We start from the raw sequence: 26,603 nt of genomic DNA on the forward strand, positions 1-26,603 counted from the left end.
TTAGACTCTTTTCATTGGCAGACTCGGGCTCTGCTTCTTGTCCTGGGTGGCAGGCCCTGCCATCTGCAGTGTGCACTCTTGGCTTTAGAGCTCTTACATGAAGGATGGAGCTGTAAGTGGGGCAGGGATACTAGACTTCTGTTTACAGCAGGGTGGGAGGAACCACATTTTTCACCAAATCAGGCAGGTTGGATCCAGACTTTGATGGGCCTGAAATTTATACAATTTGGGGGCCCTCTTTAAAAAAAGAGTACAAAATTAAGTATGTATAAAAAACACTAAATATTTAGAATGAGAAAAGAAATCATAGTAATTTTCAACTGTAAAAAAGCTGGCAAATGTTACAAACATCAAATTCGAAAAAGTAACATTATCTTCTTTATTCACTACCCAACATGCCTCTATAAAGTTTTGGGGTAATTTTTATATGATCAGTAATTCTAAAAAACATACAAAATTATTCTGAAATTGAGGCATACAGAAGAGCAATTTTAACTTGCTTCTTGTTATATTGATCTGCAAAATCATGTAATCAAATTATTTTTATATTACTTACATTGATATATTAATGAATATGTACGGGAGTTTTGACATAGAACATTTACTTCTTCAGGCCATTTTGCTGTATCTGAGGCAACGTTGTATGCATTTTCATCAACCAACAGATTTTTGTTAGCACAAGGAGTATCAGATATTCTAAGAGGTGATCTTATTTGATGTGATGATGCATAAAATCAGACTTCACACACACACATATGCCTTCCATTGGTAATACTGCCACAAGTTCATGACCTATAAACCTAGGGATTGTGATCAATTATATTTTGCAAGATTCCCATCAAAAAAGAAAAAAATACGATGGTTTAATAATTGTGTACACTATACTATCAACTATATTTCTTTTTTTTCAAGTATATTTCTGATAGCAGCAAACTTTTAACCAGGTGTCAATGAGAACTGAAACTTCCACTTAGAATTGTACGTATCTAATGATTCAAAGAACATTCTGAAGCCTATCTTTTGTTCCCATATGTTCCAAACCTTATTGCTCTTCCATTACTGGGTGCTGGATACCATGGGACATGTTCATATCACAATTTTGCCCTTGGCCCTGCACTTTATGTTATGGTGCCAAATGAGTTGACCTTGTAGAGTCAGAAATATTCATGGAAACCATTCCTACAATAGGAGGCCTGGTGATAACCTAACCTAACCCTAAACATGGAAGTGGCTGCAAACTACAGAAACATGTGCCACACAGCCCAAACGTCATGCATCCCCAACTCAACTTCTCTTTGACCAGATACCAAAAATGCCTATTGTCATTCATCAATAGGTAAAGATTGATGGTGAAAAGTCACAAAGGAAAGACATAGTGATCTTAACCAGTTGCTATTAAAATATCATTATTTCCCAAATTTTACAAAGACATATATATGACCATCAGAATACATTGTTAGGAATGCTCAGTGGACCTTGGATGGAGCATGTACAAATGAAACTTTGAACCTCTGTTAGCTTCCTCTGGAGAGGCTATGAGTGACCACAAGGATGAAAATGCAATATCCTCAAAAACCAACTATCATTTTGAACACTTTATGATTTACAGAACTCTCAATCTCATTATTATACTTGATCCTCAGAATAGCTTTTAGATCGCCAAAACAGATACTAAAATTTTGGGAACCCTAAAATTATTTGCTCCAGACAAGCAACATCTTCCTGGACTCAAAACTGAGGTCTCCTAACTTCAGAATTCAAGCTCTTCTACTATATCATTCCAGAAAAGATTCATAAAGACATTTCTGCATGACGTATATTAACTGCTCAAAAAATATCTGTGGGACAAATGAAAGAAAAGAAAGAAGTCAAGCAGGAGCCAGGAATACTGTAAGTGACCAAGTTAAGACAGTCCTTCAGTGGAAAGAAAAATGGGCCAGAATCCCACCTTTCCAGCTGGAACATATACTTTCCCTACATTTCTTCCAGATGTCAACCTGTTTTCCATGCCCCATAGTCCAGTCCAGTGTTTTAGGGAGCAGGACATAGATGATTACTCGGTAAAAGGGCTCTGGGTCCATATGCTCCCATAAAACAGTTTCTATTTTTCTGGGTTACAGGTGGGAGTGAGGGTGGGGCCACAGGGATGAGATGGGTGAGACTCCATTAAGGTTAATTGTAGCTTTGATAAATAAATATGCCCAGATAGATTTTTGATGAATGTGTTGTTCACCAGTTCAATGCCTGTTGCTTAATTTTAGTTGTTAAGTTCGAGGAGGCATGAAAGGAAATCTGTACTTTTAATTTAAAGATCATCTGGACTGATCTTTACTCCAGATGTAGTGAGATCAATGATACGCCCTTGAGCTTCTTTCTGCTTTGTCAGGCCTCAGACAGGAGGAGGCTTTTAATGCTGAATTCCAACACCTTGAAAGCAGATGAAGAGATGGAAACATATGCAAGTTGATTTAACATGGCCAGTCCATTCAGGAATCTTGTGGGTCTCTGGAATTTGACAGCCCAGTTTCTACTCTTCAGCATGAGAGTGGAGAAGGGCTTATTTAAAACTGGGACCCAGTAATTTGGGGAATTGAATGATCACAGTAGGAAGGTCTCAGATAAGGATGTGAGGTCTGTTAAGAATCATTTCCATCTATGTTTAAACCATCAAAGGCTTCCTGCTGCCCTTTGAAAAAAGCTAAACTCCTTACTCTAGGGTCCCCACCAAGACCCATAAGTCCTGGTCTCTTACTTCCTTCACTATCCATCGTCCTGCCACAACAGTGGCCCCTCTGGTATTCACACATGCCACCCTCTTTCTTGTAGCCTTTGCATACGTTGTTCTGGCTTTTCATATATACCTATTATCTTTCAGGCCTCAGCTTTGATTTGCTTTCTCATGGTGGCCTTCTCCAATCACCTCATCTAAAGCAGCAGTATAACTCCTTACCCCCCATCATCTCACTGTTTCCTCCTCAGCACTTCACTATAATGTTCTTATTTAGTTGTTTCCTTACTTATCTCCTTCCTCCACTACACTATAAGATCCATGAGGGCAAAAGATTATTTCTGTCATTCATCAGATGTCCTCAGCTCCTAATATAATGTCTAGCCCATGATAGATGCTCAGTAAATATTTATTGACTAACAGTTAAAAAACTGTTTCCCTTCATGGCACTAGCTGATCTACTTGTGGAAGGTTCACCTTAGCTATCTGAGTGGTTTTCAAACTCTCAACACCTTTCTTTGCCTTCCTACCCTAGGTTAAGCCTTTGGTCTATCCAAAGACCAAATAAAATCTTGACTTGAGTCACACTGAGGCCTCTCTCCTGGTATCCTGAGCACTCTTAAGGGAGCAGATGTGTCCTCAGTGGGTGAAACAACCTGTTTCCCAAGGGTGTGCCCTCTCTCAGGTTGGATAGGATGTGCCCTCAGAGCTTGTCAGGGCATGTTTTTCCAATAATGGAGGCACTGTTCAAGCTCAACAGGCAGAGCAGCAGGAGCATCCATGCTCAGGAGGGACGCACATGGAAAAACAAAACTCTTGCATTAGGAGCCTAGCTAGGGCTGAAAATTCCACTTTGAGTAAAATTCCAACAGTTCAGAGCCAAGAGAGTTGGGGAAAACAGAAAAACTGCTTTCTATACATACATTTTCCGCCGGAGGCCATTCCATCTGCATTTGTTTCTCCAGGGCCTTGCCAGGAGGACCTTGCTTGCTTTGACCATCAAGAGCATTTTGTTCAGAGAGAAAAAGGAGACAAAAATGGGACAAAGCAAAAGATGGAATGAAGATAGCAAGGCCACAGAGGAGGAAAGTGGGTTGCTGTGGAAATACTTCCTGACTCTAGAGAATGTTGATTTCTGGAGTTCCCCAGGAGTATCCTCTGGACACCTCATTCCCAGGAGGAGACATCTGTCACAACAGGGAAAGCCACGGTCTGATGGCCTGTAGCCCTGAGTTCTACTATTCTCAACTGTGCCATTCACTTGGACAAGCCAGTTCACCTTGAAACTCAGATTCCTCTTCCATTAAATGAGAAATTGAACTTAAAAAAAATTTTTTTAACATTTATTCATTTTTGAGAGACAGAGACAGAGCATGAGTGGGGGAGGGGCACATGCACGCATACACACACACACACACACACACACACACACACACACACACACAATCTGAAACAGGCTCCAGGCTCTGAGCTGTCAGCACAGAGCCCGACGTGGGACTCAAATTCATGAACCGCGAGATCATGACCTGAGTCGAAGTTGGAAGCTCAACCAACTGAGCCACCCAGGTGCCCTGAGAAATGGAACTTTAAAAAAATATGTGGTACAATATATATTATATAAAATTTACCACTTTAACTACTTTTAAGTATATATCATTCAGTGGCATTAAATGTATTCACACTGCTGTCCAACCATCAGCACCATCCATCTCCAGGACTTCTTCATTTTCCCAAATTGAAATTACATACCTATTAAACAGTAACTCCTCATTCCTCAGCCCCTGACACTCACCATTCTACTTTCTTACTCTATGAATTTGACTATTATAGGTATCTCATATACATGGAGTCACATTATATTTGTCCTTTTGTGTCAGGTTCATTTCACTCAGCATAATATCTTCAAGGTTCATCCTTATTGTAGCATGTGTCAGAATTTCCTTTTTAAGCCTGAATTTTATATGTGTGTGTGTGTGTGTGTGTGTGTGTGTGTGTGTATACACACATACATTTTGGTTATCCATTTATCCATTGATGGACACTTGGGTTGCTTCTATCTTTTGGCTATTGTGAATAATGTTATTACAAACATGAGTATGCAAGTATTGGAGTCCCTGCTTTCACTTATTTTGGGTATATAGCCAGAAGTGAAATTGTTGGATTATATGGTAATTCTATGTTTAACGTCTTGAGAAGTCACCATATCATTTTCCATAGGGGTTGTACAATTTTACATTCTATCAGCAATGTACAGGGTTCCAATGAGAAACTACACATTCATTGGTTAGAGAATCCATTTTTCAGAGGAAATGTTCCAGGAAGCTCTATATGCAAAAGAGTTATGGGGGAGTGCTCCAGAAGCAGTGGGGAGTGAGGGTCCCAATAACCCCAAGGAAGCATTTCTATGGAACAAAATAAAAACTAGGTAAGACATTCTTTCAGGCTTCTTCACGCATCAAGCATCTATTAGCCTATATTCATGTGACATACTGAACAGGTGTAAGGCATATTTGATTTACTTATACACTACCTGTTCCACAAAGAATTTGGAGAGATTTGCAAAAACTCATACAATAGAAAAGGATAAAGCACATAGTCAAGGGTATCAGGGCAGAGAAAGGTGGGAGGGATATCTTTAAGATGTATGAACCTACATTGCCTCTGCCCACAGGCTCTCTCAGTCTGAGTATTGCAGATGAAGGAATGTTGGAGAAATCCAGGGGTAGACTGCTCTATGGACATGTGGAATCTCCAAGGGAAAAGCAAGGCAAAATTGTTTATGTTATACATACCCTCACCCAAAGCTACACTGCAAGACTCAAAGAATAAGAAGAGCAAGAATCTATTTTGAGCAGAACAGAAACATGTTGAGGAAGCGAAGTAAGTACTTCTAAGAATGAACTCATGTCATAAACCCCAGGTTTAAATCCTAGGTCCACTGCCTGATAATCCAGGGCAAAATACTTGACCTCATTAAGCCTCCATTTTCCTAACTATAAATGAGGGTGATGCTAGGGATTGCCATGAGGATTAAGTGAGACAAAGCATGTCAGACACTGAGTCTAGGGCCTGGTATATAAGCTATCAGTACATGGTAGCTACTCTTACTGGAATTATATTTAAGGGATGTCCATGCCACATTTTTCTTGTTCATTTCTATGTCCCTAGCACTTAGCAGAATGCTGGCTCATAGTAGGTGTTGAATGGGTATTTGCAGACTTGAATTGATGTAACTGTCTTTCCTGTTTGACATGCCCTGTGCCACTCTCTCTCTGACAGTGGTAGGTGACAGGGTTGAAAAGCATGAGGTCAGGTTAGTTAAAAGCATTGCTCACTAGGTAACACCCAGAGACTAAATGCTCATGAACTTTGATGAAATTCAAGCTGTGTAATATACAAGACTATGACCTCCCAGGTCAAGGGCCACTGCTGTGCTTTTCTCCGTGCCCTCCTTCTTCAAAGGAATATGTCTTGCTTATTCTAGCAAAAGATGTAAAATGATAAATTAGATAATCAATTCAGATATGACTTACTGAATGTTTAACATGTACATGTTTAAGACTTTTTGCTGGACACTGTAGGATATTTGAAGTTCAGCAAGAAACACCTCTTCTCTCAAAGCATGTACTTTCTAATAATTGAGCAGCATGTGGATATAGTAGTATAAGGAAAATGCCATATAGATCAAATGAATGATATAGGAAATGAAAGAAGGGAGAAACCACACTCAGTTGTAATTATCTGGATATATTTCTCAGTGGAGGTGGTCTTTTCTGATGGTCTTTGAATTTGTTACCATGGTGAGGGGGGTTCAGAGGCAGGAGGAATAATGGGGGTAGGAGGCGTGCGGCCGAGAAATGCAGAGTCCTTGGCAATCAGTGAGTCATCTATTTTAGATGGGTCATACATTACATGTGGAAGAATATGTCTGGAAAGAGGGCTTTTGGGGTTTTGAAGGTTTTGATGAGAATTTATAGAGAAAGGGGAGCAACTGAGATTTTGAGCAAGGCACTGGGGAAGGTTAAACCAGCAGTGGTATGTGAACTTGATTGAGGTGGAAAAAAAAGAAGTGGGGGATAACTTGGAGGACAGTTGAAGAGATCAGAGCAGAAATTATGAATGGGGGTGTTGGCAGCAGGAACGGAGAAGAGGGACCATTGGAGGGGCTTTGCAGAGAGGTAGCTACTACAGGATTTAACAGTCAGTTCTGTCGTTTTACTTTGAGAGAAAATGAAGCATGGCTCTTTCATCTTTCCTGGACCAGCTCTCACAACCTTCCAGTGAACAGACCCCAGGCTTGGAAGCAAAGTGTGGACCCTGGGTCTGTTGGTTGGCAGAGGGACTTGGAGAACTAGAAGCATCTCTCATTCTCCCTGGTTATTCATGTGCTTTACCCCAATTCACAACCTCAGAGGAAAAAGCTAGATGAGCAAGATCTGAGAAGGAATCTTCCCCACTTGGCAGCCTCATCTGTGACAGAACATTATACAACAGTCACGCATCTTTTGGAATGTGACAAAGATAAGAATTATCAGCTTATGTGTTCCTACCCTCCACACCCCCCACCACCTAACAAGAATTTTCTCTTGATTGCTCAGTTTCTTCCTCTCCCCTCATCACTTGGAGGCGAGTTATGCCTATGAGTTCTATGCTTTCCTTATGACATAGAAACAGGGAGAGAGAAACCAGACTGGACAGTTAGGAGGAAAGGGGGTAAATTCCTGGTGACTTGGCCAATTCCAGGATTACTCTTTGCTCTGGAACATTCAGGTCATGGGCTAAATACACTAAAGAGTGAAGCCAGAAGACCAAGCCAACCTATATAATAAGGAGCTAAGAGAGAAATAGGGAAAAAGAAAATGAAAAATAGTCTGGGCTGGGTTTCAGAGAACATTTGAAGGGAAGACTTGGCACATAAAAGACTTGGAGACACAAAACATGTTGCTGTAGGGTTTCGACAGAATCTTTTAATGCTAAATAAATGTTGGAATTTCTGTTTTGGTTGCTCAATGTTTTTAATGTTTGTTTTAATGTCATAACATGCTGCGACTGGACAATATTGTATCCCGGTTATATTCAGGTTGTAGAATAGCAGAATGGTTAAGAGCAGGAATTCTGGAACGAAACTCTTGAATCTCAGATGCCATTTCTACCACTTAATAGCTATGTGGCCTTTGGCTAGACACTTACTTCTCTGTAACTTAGGTGCTTTTTTGAAAAACGTGTTAACAAGAGGGTCCGCTTCAGAGGGTTGTTGTGAGGATTAAACAAGTTAATATTTGTAAAGCTCGTAGAAAGCTCATGCAAATCCTGGCATGTAGTTAGCACTATATAAGCATTCACTATTAATAGTACAGGAAATTTAAGGTTATGAGATTTTTCTGCTTCAGTTCAACCAAGATGGTGAAGACTACCAGAGAATTATCTCAGCAAAACAGATTCTAAGTTTTGGGAAAGAATGAAGGTTCTAGGTGGTTGTGATAAGCAGATTTCTAAAATGACCCCCAATGATTCCCATCTCTGGGAATTCACACTCTTGTGTAAACCACTCCCTTTGATGGTGGGCTGGACCTGGTGACTTGTCTGTAACTCACAGAATATGGCAACAATGATGGGATGCCATTTCTGTGATTAGGTTACAAAGGGTTATGATTTGGGTCTTGCTAGCAGACTCTCTCTCTTGCTGCTTTTGATGATGTCAGATGCCTTGTGGGACAAGCACAAATGGCACATATGGCGAGTAAATGAGGGAAGCCTGTGGCCAACAGCCTGTAAGGCTTTCAATCCAATAGTCTGTAAGGAACTGCCAATATCCATTGAGTGAGTTGGAAATGGATCTGTTGAAACTTGGTTGCGGTCTTCGAGAGATCCTGAAGCAAAGATCTCAGCTGAGCTATGCCCAGAATCATACACCCAGAAACTGTGAGATAATAAATATTTGTTTTAAACCATTAAGTTTTAGAGTAATTTGTTACATAGCAGTAGATAACTAATATAGCAATGTGAAAAAGTAGAAACTTGGGAACTAAGTCAAGGACAGCAATCCAGCTGTAGGACATTGGGTGGAAGTTCAGGAGATCTTGAGGATGACTGCCATAAAAGGAGGAGCATCCTATGGTCAGCACTGGAGAACCCACACCCTAGTTACATGTGGAAGAGAGTGACTCAGGCTGAGCTCTTCTGGATGGGGTGGCTAGCGGTGTCCTATCTTTCCTGCTTCAAGTGTACATCAGTCTGGGAACACTTAGTTCTCATCTTGCATCAGTGACCTCTTCACAGCACTTGAGTGGGGACTCTTCTGGAAAGACCTCCTTATAACACCACTCCATTTGTGTGTTCATTCATGCAACAATTATGAGCTGGACATGTCTATGTGATAGAGATACACCATGGACAAGAAGAAATGGTCCTCACACACTTTACAGCTTCTTTTAGCTTTATTCCTATCTTTTAAACTGCACCTTTGTCTCCTTCACTTGGGTGACTTCTGATCACATACCTCTTAAAGTATAGTGTTATCCATGGCATTGTCCTCATGTCTCTTTTCTTCCCATCTTACATGTCCCCTGAATGATTTCTATCACTTGTGTGTTGATGACCTTAAATCTTCATATCTAGCTCAGAACTCGGAGTGCCAGACCATACATCCAGCTGTATGTGCTACTTCTATCCCACAGACTCACAGACACTTCAAGCTCACAAATGACCAAAATTAAATTGATTTCCTTTTCCCCTTATGTTTCCTGTCCTGTCCAAACCTTCCTTTTCTCCATTATTCCCTTTCCTAAATAACAGCACCATCATCCACCCAGAATGAATATGGGAATAATCCAAATTCTTTCCACCTGGCCTCCTTCTTCCTCCTCCAATCTCACTAAGTCTTATAAATTTTACCTCCTAAATAGTCATTTCCTGTTCTCTATCATGTGTGTGATGGGCTCATTGTAAGCTTGTAACTTTTTTTAGTAGATCTGATACACTAACCTTTACACTGATTTTTGTCTTTGTGCTCACTCCTCCTGCTTCATCTTTCACACTAGTGCCTGTATGATGCTTCTAATTGCTGGGCTATATAATTCTGACTCAAACCCTATAACAATTCCCTATTATCCACAGGGTGAAGTTCATATTCATTAGCTTGGTGTTTGCATACCTTCATGGTCTGAATGCAGCTACTTTCAAGCCTCATGTCCAGCTACTTCTGCACACAAATTCTACGTTCTGGCCACACAATTTGCAGTCTTCTGCCATGCTGTGGCTCACTCTCTTTGTCTGGGAGGCTATGCTCTGATCTTGTTTATCAGATGAACTCCAAGTCATCCTTCGAGACTCAAATTCAAACATTTCTTTGACTTCTTCAGGTAGAATTAATGTCTCCTACTATCCTCTGCATTACCTTTACTATAGCTCTTTTCACATCTCATTTGCATTCAATTATTTCATGTCAGTGTTCCCTGCTTGCTTGTGAGCTCTTTGAAGGCAGAAACCCTGTGTTTTCACTTTTAACTCCAGTACCTGGTTTCTACTAGGCATCTAGCGAAAGTTTGCTGATGAATAAGTGAATGAATGAACAAATGAATCAACCGATCAGTGCAGAGCTGAGTCTGCAGGTGGGGAGATAAATGGGCTGAGCCATGGGGAGTTCTAGAAGGAGAGCCGAGGAAGTGCAGCTATTCCTCTCTATACGCAGGGCCTTTAGCCCAGGCATATGTTCATCACCCTATACAAATACACCTGCCAAATTCTTCTCTAATTTAGTGAATTCAGCCCATATGGTATGAAGCACATGAAGTCAAAATTAGCCCCTTGAGAATCCCTTAAAAAATGTTTCTAAAGTACATTGTGCAGATATACTGTTTCTCAATCCGGTACATCTGGTTTTCTCTCCAGCACAGGAATAGATCTCTCTCTTTAGTTGAGAATCAAATGAAGTAGTTGGCTCACATTCAGGGGCCTTGTTGAAAGATAAATGATTATCCTACTCATGATGGTGAGATGCTCCTCACTGTGAGAAATAGGAGAAAATGGAGACTGAATGAGACACAAGCTGACCCTCATTCAATGTATCTTGCCTGGACTCAGGACTTCATGTATTTGTAGCACCCCACTCACCATCCCTACTTCAGGTCCCAAGAAGTGGTTCTTGACCTCAAAGCCCCTGCCTAATCCTGGCTCCTTCTGACTGATCCAGCCACACGAACGGCTTCTCTCAAGAAGCACTCTCTGTTCAAGTGAGGTCACCTTTCTCCCTGATCTCTCTCAAAGCTCTTTCCTATCTTTCTGTCTTTGCTCAAGCTGTGCACTCTGACAGAACCCTTCTTGTTGCCCTTGCTTTATTCAAGTCCCACCAACAGGTCAAAACCCCACATTTCAGCCTCTCCCAAGTTTTATCTCTCCAGTGTCCATGCTAATCTCTCCCATTTCTGAGTTCCTAGTGTCCTTAGGGTCAGGGCTGAGCATTGAAGTTCAGATTTTTTTTAAAAAAAAATTAATGTTTTATTTATTTTTGAGAGAGAGAAAAAGAGAGAGGAAGAGAGAGGCAGGATATGAGTGAGAGAGGGGCATAGAGAGAGGGAGACACAGAATCCGAAGCAGGCTCCAGGCTCTGAGCTGCCAGCACAGAGCCCAACATGGGCTCAAACTCACAAACTGTGAGATCATGACCTGAGCCGACATTGGATGCTTAACTGACTGAGCCACCCAGGCACCCCTGAAGTTCAGACTTTAACTGTTGGCCTATGGAAGCTTTTCCAAGGCTGGGAGTCTTACAGTCCATTAGCAAATATCTGTATCTAAGAAGGGGATTTGACAAATCAAGAAGAAAAGAGAATTACAAGGACTGACAACACTCAGTGTTGGCAAGACTATGCAGCAACTGAAACTCTTGTACACTGCTAGGAGTGAAAACTATTCTGCAATACCTATTAAAGCTAAATATTTATATATCCTTTGACCCAGAAATGCCATTCTTGGGTATACACATCCAAGAGAAAGGAGTGCTCCTGTCCACTAAAAGCCATGTACAAGCATGTCCATGCCAACTTTCTTAATAGCCAAAAATTGCAAACAATTAAAATGTCTGTCAAGGGGCGCCTGGGTGGCGCAGTCGGTTAAGCGTCCGACTTCAGCCAGGTCACGATCTCGCGGTCCGTGAGTACGAGCCCCGCGTCAGGCTCTGGGCTGATGGCTCAGAGCCTGGAGCCTGTTTCCGATTCTGTGTCTCCCTCTCTCTCTGCCCCTCCCCCGTTCATGCTCTGTCTCTCTCTGTCCCAAAAATAAATAAACGTTGAAAAAAAAATTAAAAAAAAAAAAATAAAATGTCTGTCAATAGTGGATTGGATAATATTCTATAGAATAGAATGTTACACAGCAATGAAAAAGAACAAGCTACTGCTATACACAAGAACATGGAGGACTCTCACAGACATAATTTTTGTCTTTAAATGTAATTATTTTTAGGTGGCCCAATTATGCACATATTCTATTTATTTTCATCTTAGATTTTTATTTTATTTTAGAGAGAGAGGGTGAGAGCAGGGGAGGTGCAGAGCAGGGGGTGGGGGAGAGAATCCCAAGCAGGCTCCACTCTTAGTGTGGAGCCCAATGTGGGAAGTGATCCCATGACCCTGGGATCATAACCTGAACTGAAATCAAGAGTTGGACACTCAACCAACTGTGCCAGCCAGGTGCCCTTAACCATTTTTAAAAATTAAGTACAGTTGACACATTACATTAGTTTCAGGTATACAACAGTGATTTGACAAGTCTATTTGTTATGCTAAATGTTCAGAAGTGTAGCTACCATCTGTTATCATGCAATGCTGTTACAGTACCACTGACTATATTCCCTATGCTGTAACTTTCATCTCCATGGCTTATTCATTCCATAACTGGAAGCCTGTATCTGCCACTCTTCATAACCCCTTTTTGCCCATCCTTCTCATGCTCCTCCTCTCTGGCAACCATCAGTTTGTTCTCTGTATTTATGAATCTGTTTCTGTTTTGTATTTGTTCGTTTGTTTTTGTTTTTTAGGTTCCATGTATAAGTGAAATCATATGGTATTTGTCTTTCTCTGATTTATTCACTTAGCATAATACCCTCTAGTCCATCCATGTTGTTGCAAATGGCAAGATCTCATTTTTTTTTGGTCTAATATTCCATTGTATATTCACAGGCATAATGTTGAGTGAAGAAGCCAAATAGAAAAGATTCTATTTATATGAAGTTTAAGCACAGGCAAAATAATCTATGGTCTTAGAGGTCAGAACAGTGGTTATCTTTGGGAAGTTATGACTGGGAAGGGGCATGAGGGAGATTTTGAGGGTTCTGAAAGCAATACTGATTTGGGTGGTCATTACCCAAGTGTGTACATAAAAAGTTACCAAGCTCTATGGTTAAGATTGGTATACTTCCCGATCTTTAAGTGATTCCTCAATAGTTAAAAAACGGGAAGAGTATGCTGTAGATATCTGTTGCTTTTGCTAGCCAGTGTTTATTTATCCTTTCCTTAAAGTAATTTCACCCTGATTTATCACTGGCCTTCACCTTCAGGGACTGTAGGTAGACAAGACTGATATAGATGTCATAGGATCCAGAATTGTCCACACTCTGGCCACAGTAATTAGTTCAGGGATAGACATGTGATTTTAACCAAATGAATGAAATTCAAATTCAGAACTTTTTAAACAAATCCTAAACTCACATGTACATTTACAAGAAGATGAGAGGTTCTATGGGCCCATGTCAACTGCCTGCTGTTAGATCAAACTCCTCAGAGGAAAAAGAACAGAAAAAAGATCTCCTATCCTCACAGTTCCCATGGAGAAGCTCTTGCCTGACTTTGAGAAACCTGTTCCTCTGCCCATCCTTCTCTTACCTGGAGTTTGCTGCCTCCCTGGTGAAGTGGATAGGAGTAGAAAGAGTATGGTTTTGGGTTTGTCAGATGCCTCCATGAAGACTCAAGGATCACATGACCACATGACTCAACAGAGGCTGGGCAATGTAGGAGTGCTGAAACAAACACATCTGGTGGCTCACATTACATTGCCTTGGCCACCTCTGATCTTAGTCACAGCTACAGTGGACAGTCATCCTATGTGAACCCAGATGCAATTCTCACTGACAGCATCCCTCCTATAAGTGTGAGGTCTTGTCCTTAGCAGTCTCCCCCCAGGGCCTTCTCCAATACCATGAGAACTTGCTCAGTCCACAGGTAAGAATACCCTAAGGTACAGGGGAGTCAATGTCCCTCTCTGTAACTTCCAATCACTGTGAGATGGAAGCTGGCTGATAAAGGCTCTAATCTTTAGGTTGATAGTGGTAGGAAGCCTTCTGTACCTTTCTCATCTTGGTAACACACTTTCCTTCTTGACATCACCCTCCCTGCTTCCTCACTCCTCCTTCAGGTGATCTCTCCTTAGCAGACTCTGCTTTGTGGGGAGTTTAAACTGAGACAAGAGTTCATAGACAATCTGGGGAACACTAATTGTTCTCAAACAGCAGGCTGTAGGGCTTTGTCAACATGAGGTAAGGAAAGACTTGAAGGTGTGAGAACCTATTACAGAATTACAAGTTAAGTCCTCAGGGGTTTTACAAACAGCCCTTGGGATAGGTTGGAGTCCCAGAACATCTTTGTTTCCTTCCTTCCTGGATACATCTTGGATTTTACTCCAAAGTTATTTTTCATTCCCATTTATTGTTTTATGGCTTATGTTAAAGCAGAGTTTTGCTGAGAGGGCAGCCCAGTGCTTAGTGCCTTCAAGTAAATGGCAGTGGCATTTTGTAATTCCATTGCTTTTCTTTTATGATGAGATGGTGTGATTGTGTGGCTTTGATTTTTACATAAGATTATGCCCTCATTTCAGCCCTAATCTATGGCAAATCTGGTTGACATATACAAAGTTTAATTATTATTACCTCGCTGTTATCTAACTTTGCCAAGGTATGCCTCAAAGGTAATTCTGGTCCCATAAGTATCTGATAGGGCTGAGAAGATTCTGGACTTCACCAAGTTGATTTGTAAATTTAGATCCCACTACATCAGTAATAGTTAAATAGCTACTTTTTGATAAGGACTTCTAAATTTCTCTGATTAAAAAAAAGTCAGTGATTAGAAATATGTATTTAGCTTTTATTCTGTGCCAGCCCCACTCACATTGCTAATCCCTGCAGCACCCTGGCAAGGCAGTAGTCATAATCTTCTCTCTATAGCCAAGGAAGCAGGAAGCTCAGAGAACCTCTGTGACATCACGGGCCCAAAGTCACACAGCAAGTGCATTGACAAAGCAGAGACTTGACTGTGGATCCAGTTGATTCCATATTTCTTGCTCCTTCTTTTGTACATCATACTGTTATGTCTCTAAGTAGGAGAGTCTTTGGGAAGGAGAAGGGGAAGGAGTGTCCCACAAATGAATCATAAGATCAGAGGATCTCAGATTCCGAAGGAAACTTAGAGGCCATCACTCCATACCTGTGGATAGGACACATGAGTCCCTCCTCCAGAGGTACAGCTGGTCAAGAATCAGGGGAATGAGGGGCACCTGGGTGGCTCAGTCAGTTAGGCATCCAACTTTGGCTCAGGTCATGATCTCACGGTTTGTGAGTTCGGGCCCTGTGTCGGGTTATGTGCTGACAGCTCAGAGCCTGGAGCCTGCTTCAGATTCTGTGTCTCTTCCTCTCTCTGCTTCTCCCTTGCTCATGCTCTGTCTCTCAATAATAGATAAATGTTAAAAAAAAAAAAAAAAAAGAATCAGAGGAATGAGCCTGGCCAGGGTGTGGGGCCTGGCCTATGTCCTGGGCAGGGGGTAATTATAATGAACACCCTGCACCTGCTTTCCCTGTTTTCACAGCCTTGAGCTGTGTTATGTGTGTATGTGTACACTTGCACACAAATACACATAACAGAATTCACCATTTTAACCATTGTTAAGTGTACAATTCAGTGGCATTTAGTATATTTACAATGTTGTGCAACCATCATTACTATCTAGCTCCAGAACATTTTCATCTTGCCGAAAGGAAGCTTTATACCCATTAAGAAGTCCCTCTTCATACCCCTCTTCCTCCAGCTCCTGGCAACCACTGCTTTTTCTCTATGGATCTGCCTATTCTAAACATTTCACATTAATAGAATCATAACATATGTGGCCTTTCTCATCTGGTCTTTTTCACTTGGCATAATATTCTCAAGGTTCATCCATGTTGTAGCATGTATCAGCCTTGATTTTTTTTTATGTTCACAGCCTTGTCTTTATATATTTTTTTAAAGTTTATTTATTTTGAGAGAGAGAGAGAGAGAGAGAGAGAGCACATATGTGTGCATGCATGCAAGCGAGCAGGGGAGGGGCAGAGAGGGAAGGAGAGAGAGTATCCCAAGCAGTCTCTGTGCTGCCAGCACAGAGCCCAATGCCGGGCTTGAACCCATGAACTGTGAGATCATGACCTGAGCTGAAACCAAGAGTCAGACACCTAACCGACTGAGCCACCCAGGCATCCCAACATAACACAATTTTAAAGTAATCTGGAAGTTTAACTTTGATATTTCAGAATATCAAGGAAAGCTCTGAAAAAAGATAACCCTAAGGGCCTAGGCATTTTTAAGAGTAAAAATATTTTAAAGTTCTAGTGATTAAAACAATGTACAAATAACTCTGGAACAGGTAGTTTACTGGAGCCATCTAGAGCGAAAACAGTCAAACTCAAATGGCCATTCACTTGGCACAATCCCCTATTCTTCTGTGTGTCTTCTTTTGTTAGCCCAGTAGGCCTGTTTCCTTGACCTTCTCAAAACCTTGAATCCTGACCCCTCTGCTTCTTACTGCATCTACCTGTTTATCTCTTGTCTTTGTTTTATTCTGAACCTCACTTAGAGTCCACGCTTCACAATTCTTTGCTTATACTTCCAATTTTCTCACTCCATTTGCCTTCCATTACGCCATGTGGTAAAAACCCACAACAATCAAAGTAAATTTGGATCTAGTGACTGGAAAGGTACACAAAGAGGGTATACTAGGTTGCACAGTGTCCTCCTCAAGTTCAAAACCTCACCAGAATCTCAGAAATAGAGTCTTTGCATATGTAATTAGTTAAGTGCATACCAGGTGAGGATGGGTCCTAACTTCAATGACTGGTGCCCTATAAGAAGGCCATGTGAAGTCAGGGAGACATAGAGGCACAGAAACACACAGAGGCAAGAAGGCCATGTGAAGTTGGAGGCAAAGACCAAAGCAACTATAAGCCAAGGAGCCCCAAGGACTGCTGGGAATCACCAGAAGCCAGGAAGAGACAAGGAAGGATTCTCCTCCAGAGCAGATACCCTGATTTCAGACTTCTAGCCTCCAAACTGAGAGAAGTTTCTGTTGTTTGAAGCCACCCCATTTATGGTTATTTGTTGAAGCAGCCTAGAAAATAAATATAGGGGGTTCTGGGATGCTGGGTGCACAGGTGACTTCACTGTGTGAATTCATTAAGCTATACATGATGTATGCAATCTTCCATAAGTGTTATACTTCAATTAAAGTAAAAAATATTTTGCAACATATACAAATATAGAATCATTATGTTGTCTACTTGAAACTAATATATGTCAATTATAACTCAAATGAAAAAAAATTTTTAAGTTTGTTTATTTATTTTGAGAGAGACAGAGGGGGCAGGGGAGGGGCAGAGATAAAGGGAGAGAGAGAATCCCAAGCAGGCTCCATGCTGTCAGCACAGATCCCAATTTAGGGCTTGAACTCACCAACTGTGAGATCATGACCTGAGTTGAAACCAAGAGTCAGAAGCTTAACCGACTGAGCCAATATTTCAATTTTGAAGTAAAAAAAAATCCACTAATGTATCAATCATCACTCTTCCTTATCTGGGTCCACATCTGTTCTGGTCAGTGCTGTTTTAGAAAAACTCCCAACCTCAGTGAGTAATGCCTTTATGTTTAGCTCCTGTGTTGCTCAGTGACACTTCCTTCCCTGTCCCAGGGAAGGACTTTCTTATGCTCTCCTGGAGCTATTTCAAAGTTCTCTTGTCAAAATTCATTGCAGGAGAGCATTTCCTCCTTTGGTTGCATGGAATAACCTTGCCTCCAGCTTCTTAGTGAAAAGACACCATTTGAAGGAGACTCCACCATGCCCTGCCATTACCCCCATCTACCTCTCACTCTCCTCCTCCCCTCTAATTCAAATGGAAAAGGCTTCCCTCCTTCTGTCAAGAATTATCCTGTTCTCTGGATCCCATGTCTTCCAGCCTCTGAAAAGATCTCACTCTTTTGCAATGTTCTAAAATTTATAAATAAATCTGTGCTCCCTTTGGCTAAATATAAAGACCTTACCCATCCCTTCTCATCCCATCCCCTGAAGATTCTGAAAGGTTTTCCCTAGCAAGGTGTGCTTTGGTACCCTTTTAAGAATCCCTCTCTTATGTCCTCACCAGGTAAGAAGAATCTGTGGAGCATCATTTTGGGTCGTTTGCATCATGTAAATATTAAATACACGTTGTGTATTGTGTTCCGCATGATGCAGGGTAATATATTGAAACTTTGTTCTGGTATTTCCTGTCACTCTTTCCCAGCCCCACATTTAGGTGGCTAGGCATTTTGTTCTGTTGTCTCAGGAAAGGATGACACAGCAGAATGTGAATAACAAAGGACGCTCATTTTTGGCTTTAGAGTTTCAAAATCCAAGGCCTCAGGGCAAACAATAAATTAGGAAGACTTTAAAAAAGCCAGGCTATCCCTCTAGACTAGATAAAGATTCTGTAGCCTGAGGAGTGAGAAGAGAGAGGAGCCAGGGGCACAAAGAAAGCTCAAAGGCCAGTGAGGCACATGGGGAACACTGTGGTCACTGCCCACATCCCCCCTCCAGGACTGAATGCTCATTCCCTCCAGCTTCCTGGAGTATTGATATCTGATGGCTCTCACCTGAGTCCCTCCCCAGGATGTGCAAAAGGCTGCCCAGAACAAGAGTACACTCCCTCCCTAGAGACAACCAATAATAATGATTCTTCTATGTGAAAGAACACAGGTATGTCCCACTTGCTTTACCTTAGAAGGACTCTGAGGGGCCATCCAGCTTCAGAGCCCCCTTAGGAACTGGTAGAAGCCTCTGCTGCACTTGAGCCCTGGTTCAATCTTTCCCTCTGCTCCATCATAGTTGTTGGTCATTCTGAATGGCTCCCTACCCCCACCAGCTTCTTGCATACAAATATTCATATACCTAAAAAGGTTGTTCAGACAGGGCCTGGTACTTCCTGGGAAGATGCATCTGTAAACTAAAGAATTAGAAGGAACCTCAAGAAGACCCCAGAGTTCCTGAAATTTAGCCTAGTGCAGGAGAGTAGAGGAGAAATAGTGTGGGGCTTATATGGTTTGAGAAGGCCCAAGCTGGCCTAAGCATTTCCCACAGGTCCAAACACCTGCCAGAACAGTACAGGATCATTGATGTGACCAGGAAGTGGCCAGTCGTGGCACTGGCAGAGAGCAGATCCGAAGAGGCCTCAGGATGGGACCTGCATGGACTCACAACTACAGATCAGATGGGAATAAGGACATCCCGGAAGGTGCCACCATGATGGACAGGACACTGAGCACCCAAATCCAGCCCTTTTCCTTGAGGTCTTGATACTATCTACACTGCCCCTCAGCTTCCTCAAGAAAAGGAAATCAGGCTGGGAATGGACAGAAATCTCACTCACATAGGCTATGCAATCATGTTTATCAAACCTCCATGCAAGTTCCAAGCCAATAGTCAAAACAAAAAATAAGCAATAGATTGGGGGAAATATTCAACAAATATAAAGACAAAGGACTACTATTTTTAACACAAGGAGTCCACACAAATGGACTAGAAAAATACAAAGACCCCAAACGGGAAGGGGGAGAGGAGAAATAGGCACCAAACTGTTATAGTGAATATTTTGGGTGGAATTCTGGAGGATTTTCACATTCCTGTAATGTTTAAATTATTACAAACTAAAAATTAGGTTAATAAAAGCCAATATTTTATCTTTTTTCTTTTAACCTTTTTTTTGCACTTATTTGATATAGTTATTATTATTATTTTAATATGAAATTTATTGTCAAATTGGTTTCCATATAACACCCCATGGTCATCCCAACAGGTGCCCTCAATACCCATCACCCACCCTCCCCTCCCTCCCATCCCTCATCAACCCTCAGTTTGTTCTCAGTTTTTAAGAGTCTCTTTTAACATTTTTTTAATGTTTATTTATTTTTGAGAGAGAGAGAGAGAGAGAGTGCGAGCAGGGGAGGGCCAAAGAGAGAGGGAGACACAGAATCTGAAGCAGGCTCCAGGCTCTGAGCTGTCAGAGCCGGATACAGGGCTTGAAGTCAAGAACCTTAAGATCTTGACCTGAGCCAAAGCTGGAGCTTAACCAACTGAGCCATGCAGGTGCCCCTCTCAATTGTCTTTTGAAGTACATTCCATCTTTTCCCTGTGTGAGAAAAATGAGGCACAGGGCATCACACAATAAGTGGTGGAGTTAGAATTCATACCCAGAGCCTGACTCTGTAGCCTCCATCTTGACCAGTATGTTATATTGGCATATATTACATATGCCAAACCACCACATTTACCATAGTATGTTTTATATGTATATGTTATATATATATAATATATAAAAATATATATATTTATATTTATATATATATAACCTACTGTAAGCACTGGACACATAAATGTAAGCATAAATATGTGTTTTAATTTGCAGTTAAAATATTTATGATGATTACAAACACTAAAAGTGCCAGTGACAGAATATTGCCTGAAAGGTGAGCCAGGAAATGTGTGTACACAGTGATATGTAATTTTCTATATATATAATGTGTATCTCTGAAGGGGTTATAGTCATGGCATGGATGACAGCGATCTTTTTATTTGTCAACGTGCATAAAGTAAGTACCACAAGCCAAGGGTTGAACTCATTCATATGCAGTCTAGGTGTCCAGGCTAGACCAGCTCCCTCTCCCTCCTACACCACTGCCCTGGCTCATCCTGCTGTGCCATCATTGTCAGTGTTGTTGTTTGCTTCTGCAAATGGCACTATGAATTTGTGAGGGAACTGAAGATCAGAGAGTTGATGTGTTTTGGCCAAGGCTGCAAAGCTAGGAAGAAGCCAAACATGGACTGAAACCAAGCTTCTCCAGGTTTGACCCTAGTTTTCCTGACCCCTATTATTGTTGCTATTTCCATTCCATCATTCTATTTTCTTCTCTATCTAGGAATTGAAACCTATTTTTAAGAATATACTTATTTTTTTATTAAATTTTTTTAATGTTTATTTATTTTTGAGAGAGAGACAGAGAGAGACAGAGACAGAGAGAGACAGAGAGAGACAGAGCATGAGCAGGGGAGGGGCAGAGAGAGAGAGAGAGAGAGACAGAACTGGAAGGGAGCTCCAGGCTCTATGCAGTCAGCACAGAGCCTGAGGCAGGGCTTAAACCCAAGAACTGTGAGATCATGACCTGAGCCAAAGTTGGACACTTAACCGACTGAGCCACCCAGGTGTCCTGAAACATACTTTTTATTTTAGAATAAGTTTGGACCTATAAGAAAGCTGCAAAGATAGTACAGGTTCTGTATGCTCTTCCCAGTTTGCTTTAATGTTAACATCTTTCATAACCATGGTACATGTCAAATTTAAGAAATCACAATGACTATGATTATTAACCAAACTCCAGACTTTATTCAGATTTCACCAGTTTCCCCCACCAAGATCCTTTTTTCTGTTCCAGGATCCAATCCAAGAGACTACATTTAGTTGAAACTCATTTTTCTTCCATACACTAAAAACATGAAAACCCACTCTTTAATTCCAGTGGAAAAGACTGCACAAATCTGGCTGTGGTTTCCAAGTGCACTCAAGGAAATTTTTGCTTTTTCAACGGCCATCCTCAAGAATATACAGTCCAAGTATGAGGAACAAAAAACCCCTCAACTTGGTTCAAGTAAGATGTGGGGAGAGCCCATGGGAATTCATGGGCAGGAAGTAAAGACTCTAGGATGGGAAATGGAAGAGCTGTCAGGAATGGAGTCTGTTATTTCCAGTTTGTCTCTGAGTCTCTCCCTTCTACTTCCCACCTGCCCTTCTTTGCCTCCTTCTGCACCTCTCTTCTCTCTCCTAACCTAGTTCCTTAGCTTAATTGTCCTACAAATGCCCACATTGGCCACCTTGGCCCACAATCCTCATAATTTAGCATGTGCCACCAACTGTAACCTCACTCCGCTTTACTCCCAGCTCAGATATTCTAGTCAACCCCTGATTTTCATGCGTGTAGTCAGTCAGTGAAAATGGTGGTAAAGCTCGGGTTTCTTTTCCAACCTAATCAACCTTGTGATACATTTGTTACAATGTTCTTTGTTACTATGGCATAAAGACCAATTTATAATGCAAGTTATCACTAATCTTTGACAACAGATTCATTAGAAGCCACTGAAAAATAGGAGAAAGGGATCATCAAAATTGAATTTTTATTTGTTGAGAGTAAACTAGACAAGAATAAAACCTCTAGGGATCATTAAATATAGCTTGCAGAGACTCTGTCTCAAAGGACTTGGGACAAACTGCATGGGATTCAAACATTTCCCAGAATTTCAGTGGAAACAGAATTTAGCTAATGTCCTAGAAAAGAAAGCACACAGCTAATCCAAATCTGCTAATTAACCTAATAGACTATACTGGCTCTGGATGGCTTTCCCTTTTGGGAGAGGAAAAAATAACCCTGCTTATAAATCTTTATTTCCTTAGACAGATTGAAATTTACTACAGTTCTTCAGGGATTTTAGGTTTCAATAAACCGAGGGGAAAGTTCTTCCTTGAATACATATACCCACCCTGTTCCCCCACTGACACTAGCCACACTTTTGTTCTTCCTTCTCCTTCCTTCCTCTCTTGCCCTCCCCCTCTCTCCCTGCCTCCTTCATTCCTCCCCAATTGAAGGCCTACACCCGCCACATACTGTTAGGCCTTGGTGAAACAGCAACAAACAATAAGAAATAAAGGGGCTCAGAACATGCCACCTCAAAACATGCTGCTTTGACATATTATTTTGAGCTAAAGTCACTTGAAAACCAACAGGTGCAAAGAAAGCACTTTGACCTTTCTTCTTCCTGAAAACAGGAGATGAAACTCCGAATGTGAAAGATGCTCTCCTAACACCAGGAGGAAAAGAACATTTTTATCACCAGAGATGGGGAGTCAAGGTCGAGGGAAATTTGTACAAACAGACCTTATTAAAATAACTTTTATCTTCTTCTAGTCTCCCCATATATTTTAGTTACTTCTCCACAATCGTCACTCTCCTTTCAACGTTGTACATAAGCCCTGGGGCCTAGATGCTTCTTTGGATCTTTCTTTTCCTGTGAAGACTCCTATGTACGGGCAAACTTTTATTAAATGAAATTTGTATTCTCTCCTCCTCTTCACCTGTTAAGACATCCCTGCCAGAAACCCTCGATGGGTAAAGAAGAAATGTTATCTCCCCTACAGTAGTAAATTAATAAAATAGAATATTAGACATGTAACATGTTTGGGGAAATATAAAGCAAGGGCGGCCCAGGAGTGCTGGCGTGAGGCACTGCAACTTTATATAGAGGGTCAGGGAAGGCTCATTAAGAAGGGGGAAATTTGAGCAAAGACTGAAGCAGGTGAGGGAGAAAGGCTTGCAGATATTTAGGGCAAAAGCAAACGGCAAAGCACTGGGGGTTGAGTGTGCCTGGAGGGTTCAGAGCAACAAAGATCAGGTCTAGGATTAGCCAAAGGCGAGGGGTACAAACGCAGGGTTGGATCCTGCCTTTCTTCCAAAGTTTTGTCTTTTTCTTTTGTATTAATGATGATATGTCATTAAAATATTATCTTGATTACTGAATGTTTTGGCATCTCAAGGTCCATGCCTCACAAGTTTCACTCTGGTCCAGGCCCTGGAGTTGATGGAGGGGGTGAGGGGAGCCCAGGGGAGAGTAGTAGGAAATGACGTCAGAGACAAAGGGAGATGGGGATTCTGAGCAGCTTGGCTTTTACACTGTGGGGTGGGAAGTTGCTGCCAAAACAAATTACCACAAATTTAGTACCTTAAAAAACATAAATTTGTGTCTCACAGTTCTATAGATCAGAAGCCCAACACAATATAGCTCTGCTATCGTCAGAGCTGTATTCCTTACCGGAAACTCCCGGGGGGAAGAATCTGTTTCCCTGCTCACTGGGTTTGCCAGCAGAATTCAGTTCCATGCAGTTGTACGACTGAGGTCCTCTGCTCTTTGCTGTGGGCTTGTGGCCCCTTCCTGCATTTTCAAAGCCAGTAGTAGAGGGTCAAGTCCTCAACAGCAGATCTCTCACTCTTCTGCTTGCCTCTTCTGCTTTATGTGATTAGATTGGGCCCACCTGGTAATCCAGGACCACCTCCACACCCACACCCTAAGCATAGCTTCCAAGTCCCTTTTGCCAAGCAAGATAACACACTCACAGGTTCTGGGGATTAGGACATGGCCATCTTTGGGGGGCCATCCTTCTGCCATCATGGAGGCTTTGGTTAATGGAGCAATGATCTCTCTAGTTGCTCTGTTGAAAACAGTTGGGGAAGGGGGAGGGACAGGCAGGATCAGAAAAGAGACAGGGAAACTGGTACAGAGGCTAAAGCAGTAGTAATTCAGAGGACATGTGATGGTGGCTTTGATAATGTGATGGTAGGTCTTGTAGGTCAAGTTGGCTAGGCTACTGTCAGCAGCTATTCAATCTAACACTGATCTGGGTGTTGCTGTAAAGATATTTTGTAGATGTGATTAAGATCCCTAGAGGGTTGACTTTAAGTAAGTGAAATTATGGTAGATTCAGGTGGGCCTGATTCAATCAGTTAAAAGCCTTCTGAGCAGACCTGAGGGTTCCTGGATGAGGAAGCAGATCTGCCTGTGGATAGCAGCTTCATCTCCTGCCTCAGCATTTCTGCTTGCCTTTCCTAAGGACCCCCTCCCGCCCTAGGGACTTCAGACTCACCTAAACAGCCCACAAATGTGTAAGCCAATTCTTTGCAATGAATCTCTTAATAAGCATCTGCCACTGGTTGTTTCTCTTGTTGAACCACATATATGTATAGATACTGACTTAATTTTATAGTTTTGATTGTTATTGATATAGATACTGATTGATACAGATATTAAAGAAATTTTGAACGTGAAGCCAACAGGATGTAGCAGCAGACTGGAAGTAGGATGGGAGAAAGAGAGGGATCAGGGATGATTCCAAAGTTTTCTTCCTGAGCTGCTAGAAGGATGGCTCACTTGTCTCCTTCTAAGATAGGGAATTGCTCTACCATGAAAGCCACTCGAAGAGCACATTCAGTTTCCCCTGCAAGGAAGCCCCTTTCAGAGACAGAGTGTACACAGGCAGGAATGGGTGGGTGAGTCTGGCCAGCCCTGAGGTAGGCAGGCTCCAGTCCAAAGGGGGAAATAGAGAATAAAGTCACCACTGTGTTCATGCCACTCATCCAGAATATTGCGGCTTTCCATTGCATTCTGGAAGAGCAGGTCTCTTTACTGTTCTCTACTCTGAACCCCACCTCCCCTGCTGGTCTGTGCTCTGTGGGAACCAGTTAGCTGAACCCTGAGCCAATAACAAGCAAGGAGAGCTGAATAGAGACTTTATGAATAAATGTTGCTCTGTGGTCTTCTTTTTTCCTTGTGAAGGAACAGGGTGTGCTTGAAAATAAAAAAAATGAGTTTTTTTGTTTTTTGTTTGTTTGTTTTTTTTTGTAGTAATCTTCCTGGGAGGCAGAAAAGAAAAAGAAAAAAAGAAAGAACAGCATAGATTTGTCACTTGGTACTGCTCTGGTTAGCACAATGGTTGGGCCCCAGGCCCCTCTCTAGGCCTCCCAACCTGGCACGGAATACAACTGAAGAAATCAAAGGAACTTTTCCAAGAGTCTGGCAGCTCAGACAGATACTGAGATGGCAGAGCTGTGTGGTACCAGGCCACACACAGAGGCCTCCATTTCCTCCTACCTTCTGGAACGCAGCAACCAGAGCTCAACAAACCTGCAGTCCTGTTCAGGGAAACCTCACCTGGGCATCAACTGTTCACAGAGAATCTGAACCACCCCCCCAAGGAGACAGGGTGGGTCAGTTTCTAGCCTAGTCATTGCCAATATAAATGTTTGAGGGGCTCTCTGATAAATAAATCAGTAGAACATCTTGAATCTGAAGGGGGCCAAACATTGCGCTTCTTTGGTCTCCTACAAAAGGTAAAAGATTTCATGTCAGGAAGTACTTTGGTATGCCAACAAGTTTCCAGAGCCTCTTCCTCCTTCTCCCTCAATTCTGTTTTGGACCACCAGTTAGATGTCAGAAACTGATCCTTCTCCCCAAAGAAGTATCAGGTGTTTGTTGTTCCTTCAAAAGCCAAGTTTTCGAGTTTCTGGTGGACTTCACAGGATTTCTCTCCTCCTGAATCACTCCTGGCTGCGGTAAACCTGGGTGAAGTCCTTATCACTCCAAACCTATACTGCAAAAAAAGTGAAATATTTTTGTCTCATCTCCCCCCTGCCCTTGATCTCTACAGGAAGAGGATAAAGGCGCAAGGAGTCAGGTTTGGAGTAAAAACATGCACCACACAAGATATTTGTGAGGATTAAATAACTTGGGCCCAAGTATTTTGGAAGCTGCCAAGGGCTCTACAGATTAGATATACAGAAGTACTGGCTGAAAGCCGACCTCCATTGACACGCATAATGCAGATGTAAGAAGCTGAAACAGACTCTGAGTCCCTGGTGGGTGGTAGCCAGACAAGGGATGTACAATCATGGGTTGATGGGGAAAAAGTCTCCCAAGAGAAAAAGACAAAATGAGATTCTTGGTCCAGCAAAAAAAAAAAAAA

At 41.8% G+C, this 26,603-nt stretch overlaps 2 long non-coding RNA genes across 5 annotated transcripts in view; one reads left to right on the top strand and one right to left on the bottom strand.

Moving 5' to 3' along the window:
• The first annotated feature begins 15,094 nt into the window (after positions 1-15,094).
• On the top strand, positions 15,095-22,992 carry LOC109499156. Its single transcript, XR_002156328.3, has 2 exons — positions 15,095-15,232; positions 22,860-22,992. It is a non-coding gene; the product is annotated as an uncharacterized LOC109499156 (long non-coding RNA).
• Positions 22,194-26,603, bottom strand: part of LOC109499153 — a 33,613-nt gene continuing 29,203 nt past the window's right edge. For 3 of the 4 annotated variants that reach the window (XR_006597085.1, XR_006597084.1, XR_006597083.1), the window contains one exon: positions 22,194-24,296. This is a non-coding gene — a long non-coding RNA (uncharacterized LOC109499153). The remainder of the gene's footprint in view (positions 24,297-26,603) is intronic. The other variant, XR_006597082.1, reaches the window with a different exon arrangement.

The sequence above is a fragment of the Felis catus genome, chromosome B1 (assembly GCF_018350175.1).
Source record: "Felis catus isolate Fca126 chromosome B1, F.catus_Fca126_mat1.0, whole genome shotgun sequence".
In the NCBI taxonomy this organism is placed as follows: domain Eukaryota; kingdom Metazoa; phylum Chordata; class Mammalia; order Carnivora; family Felidae; genus Felis; species Felis catus.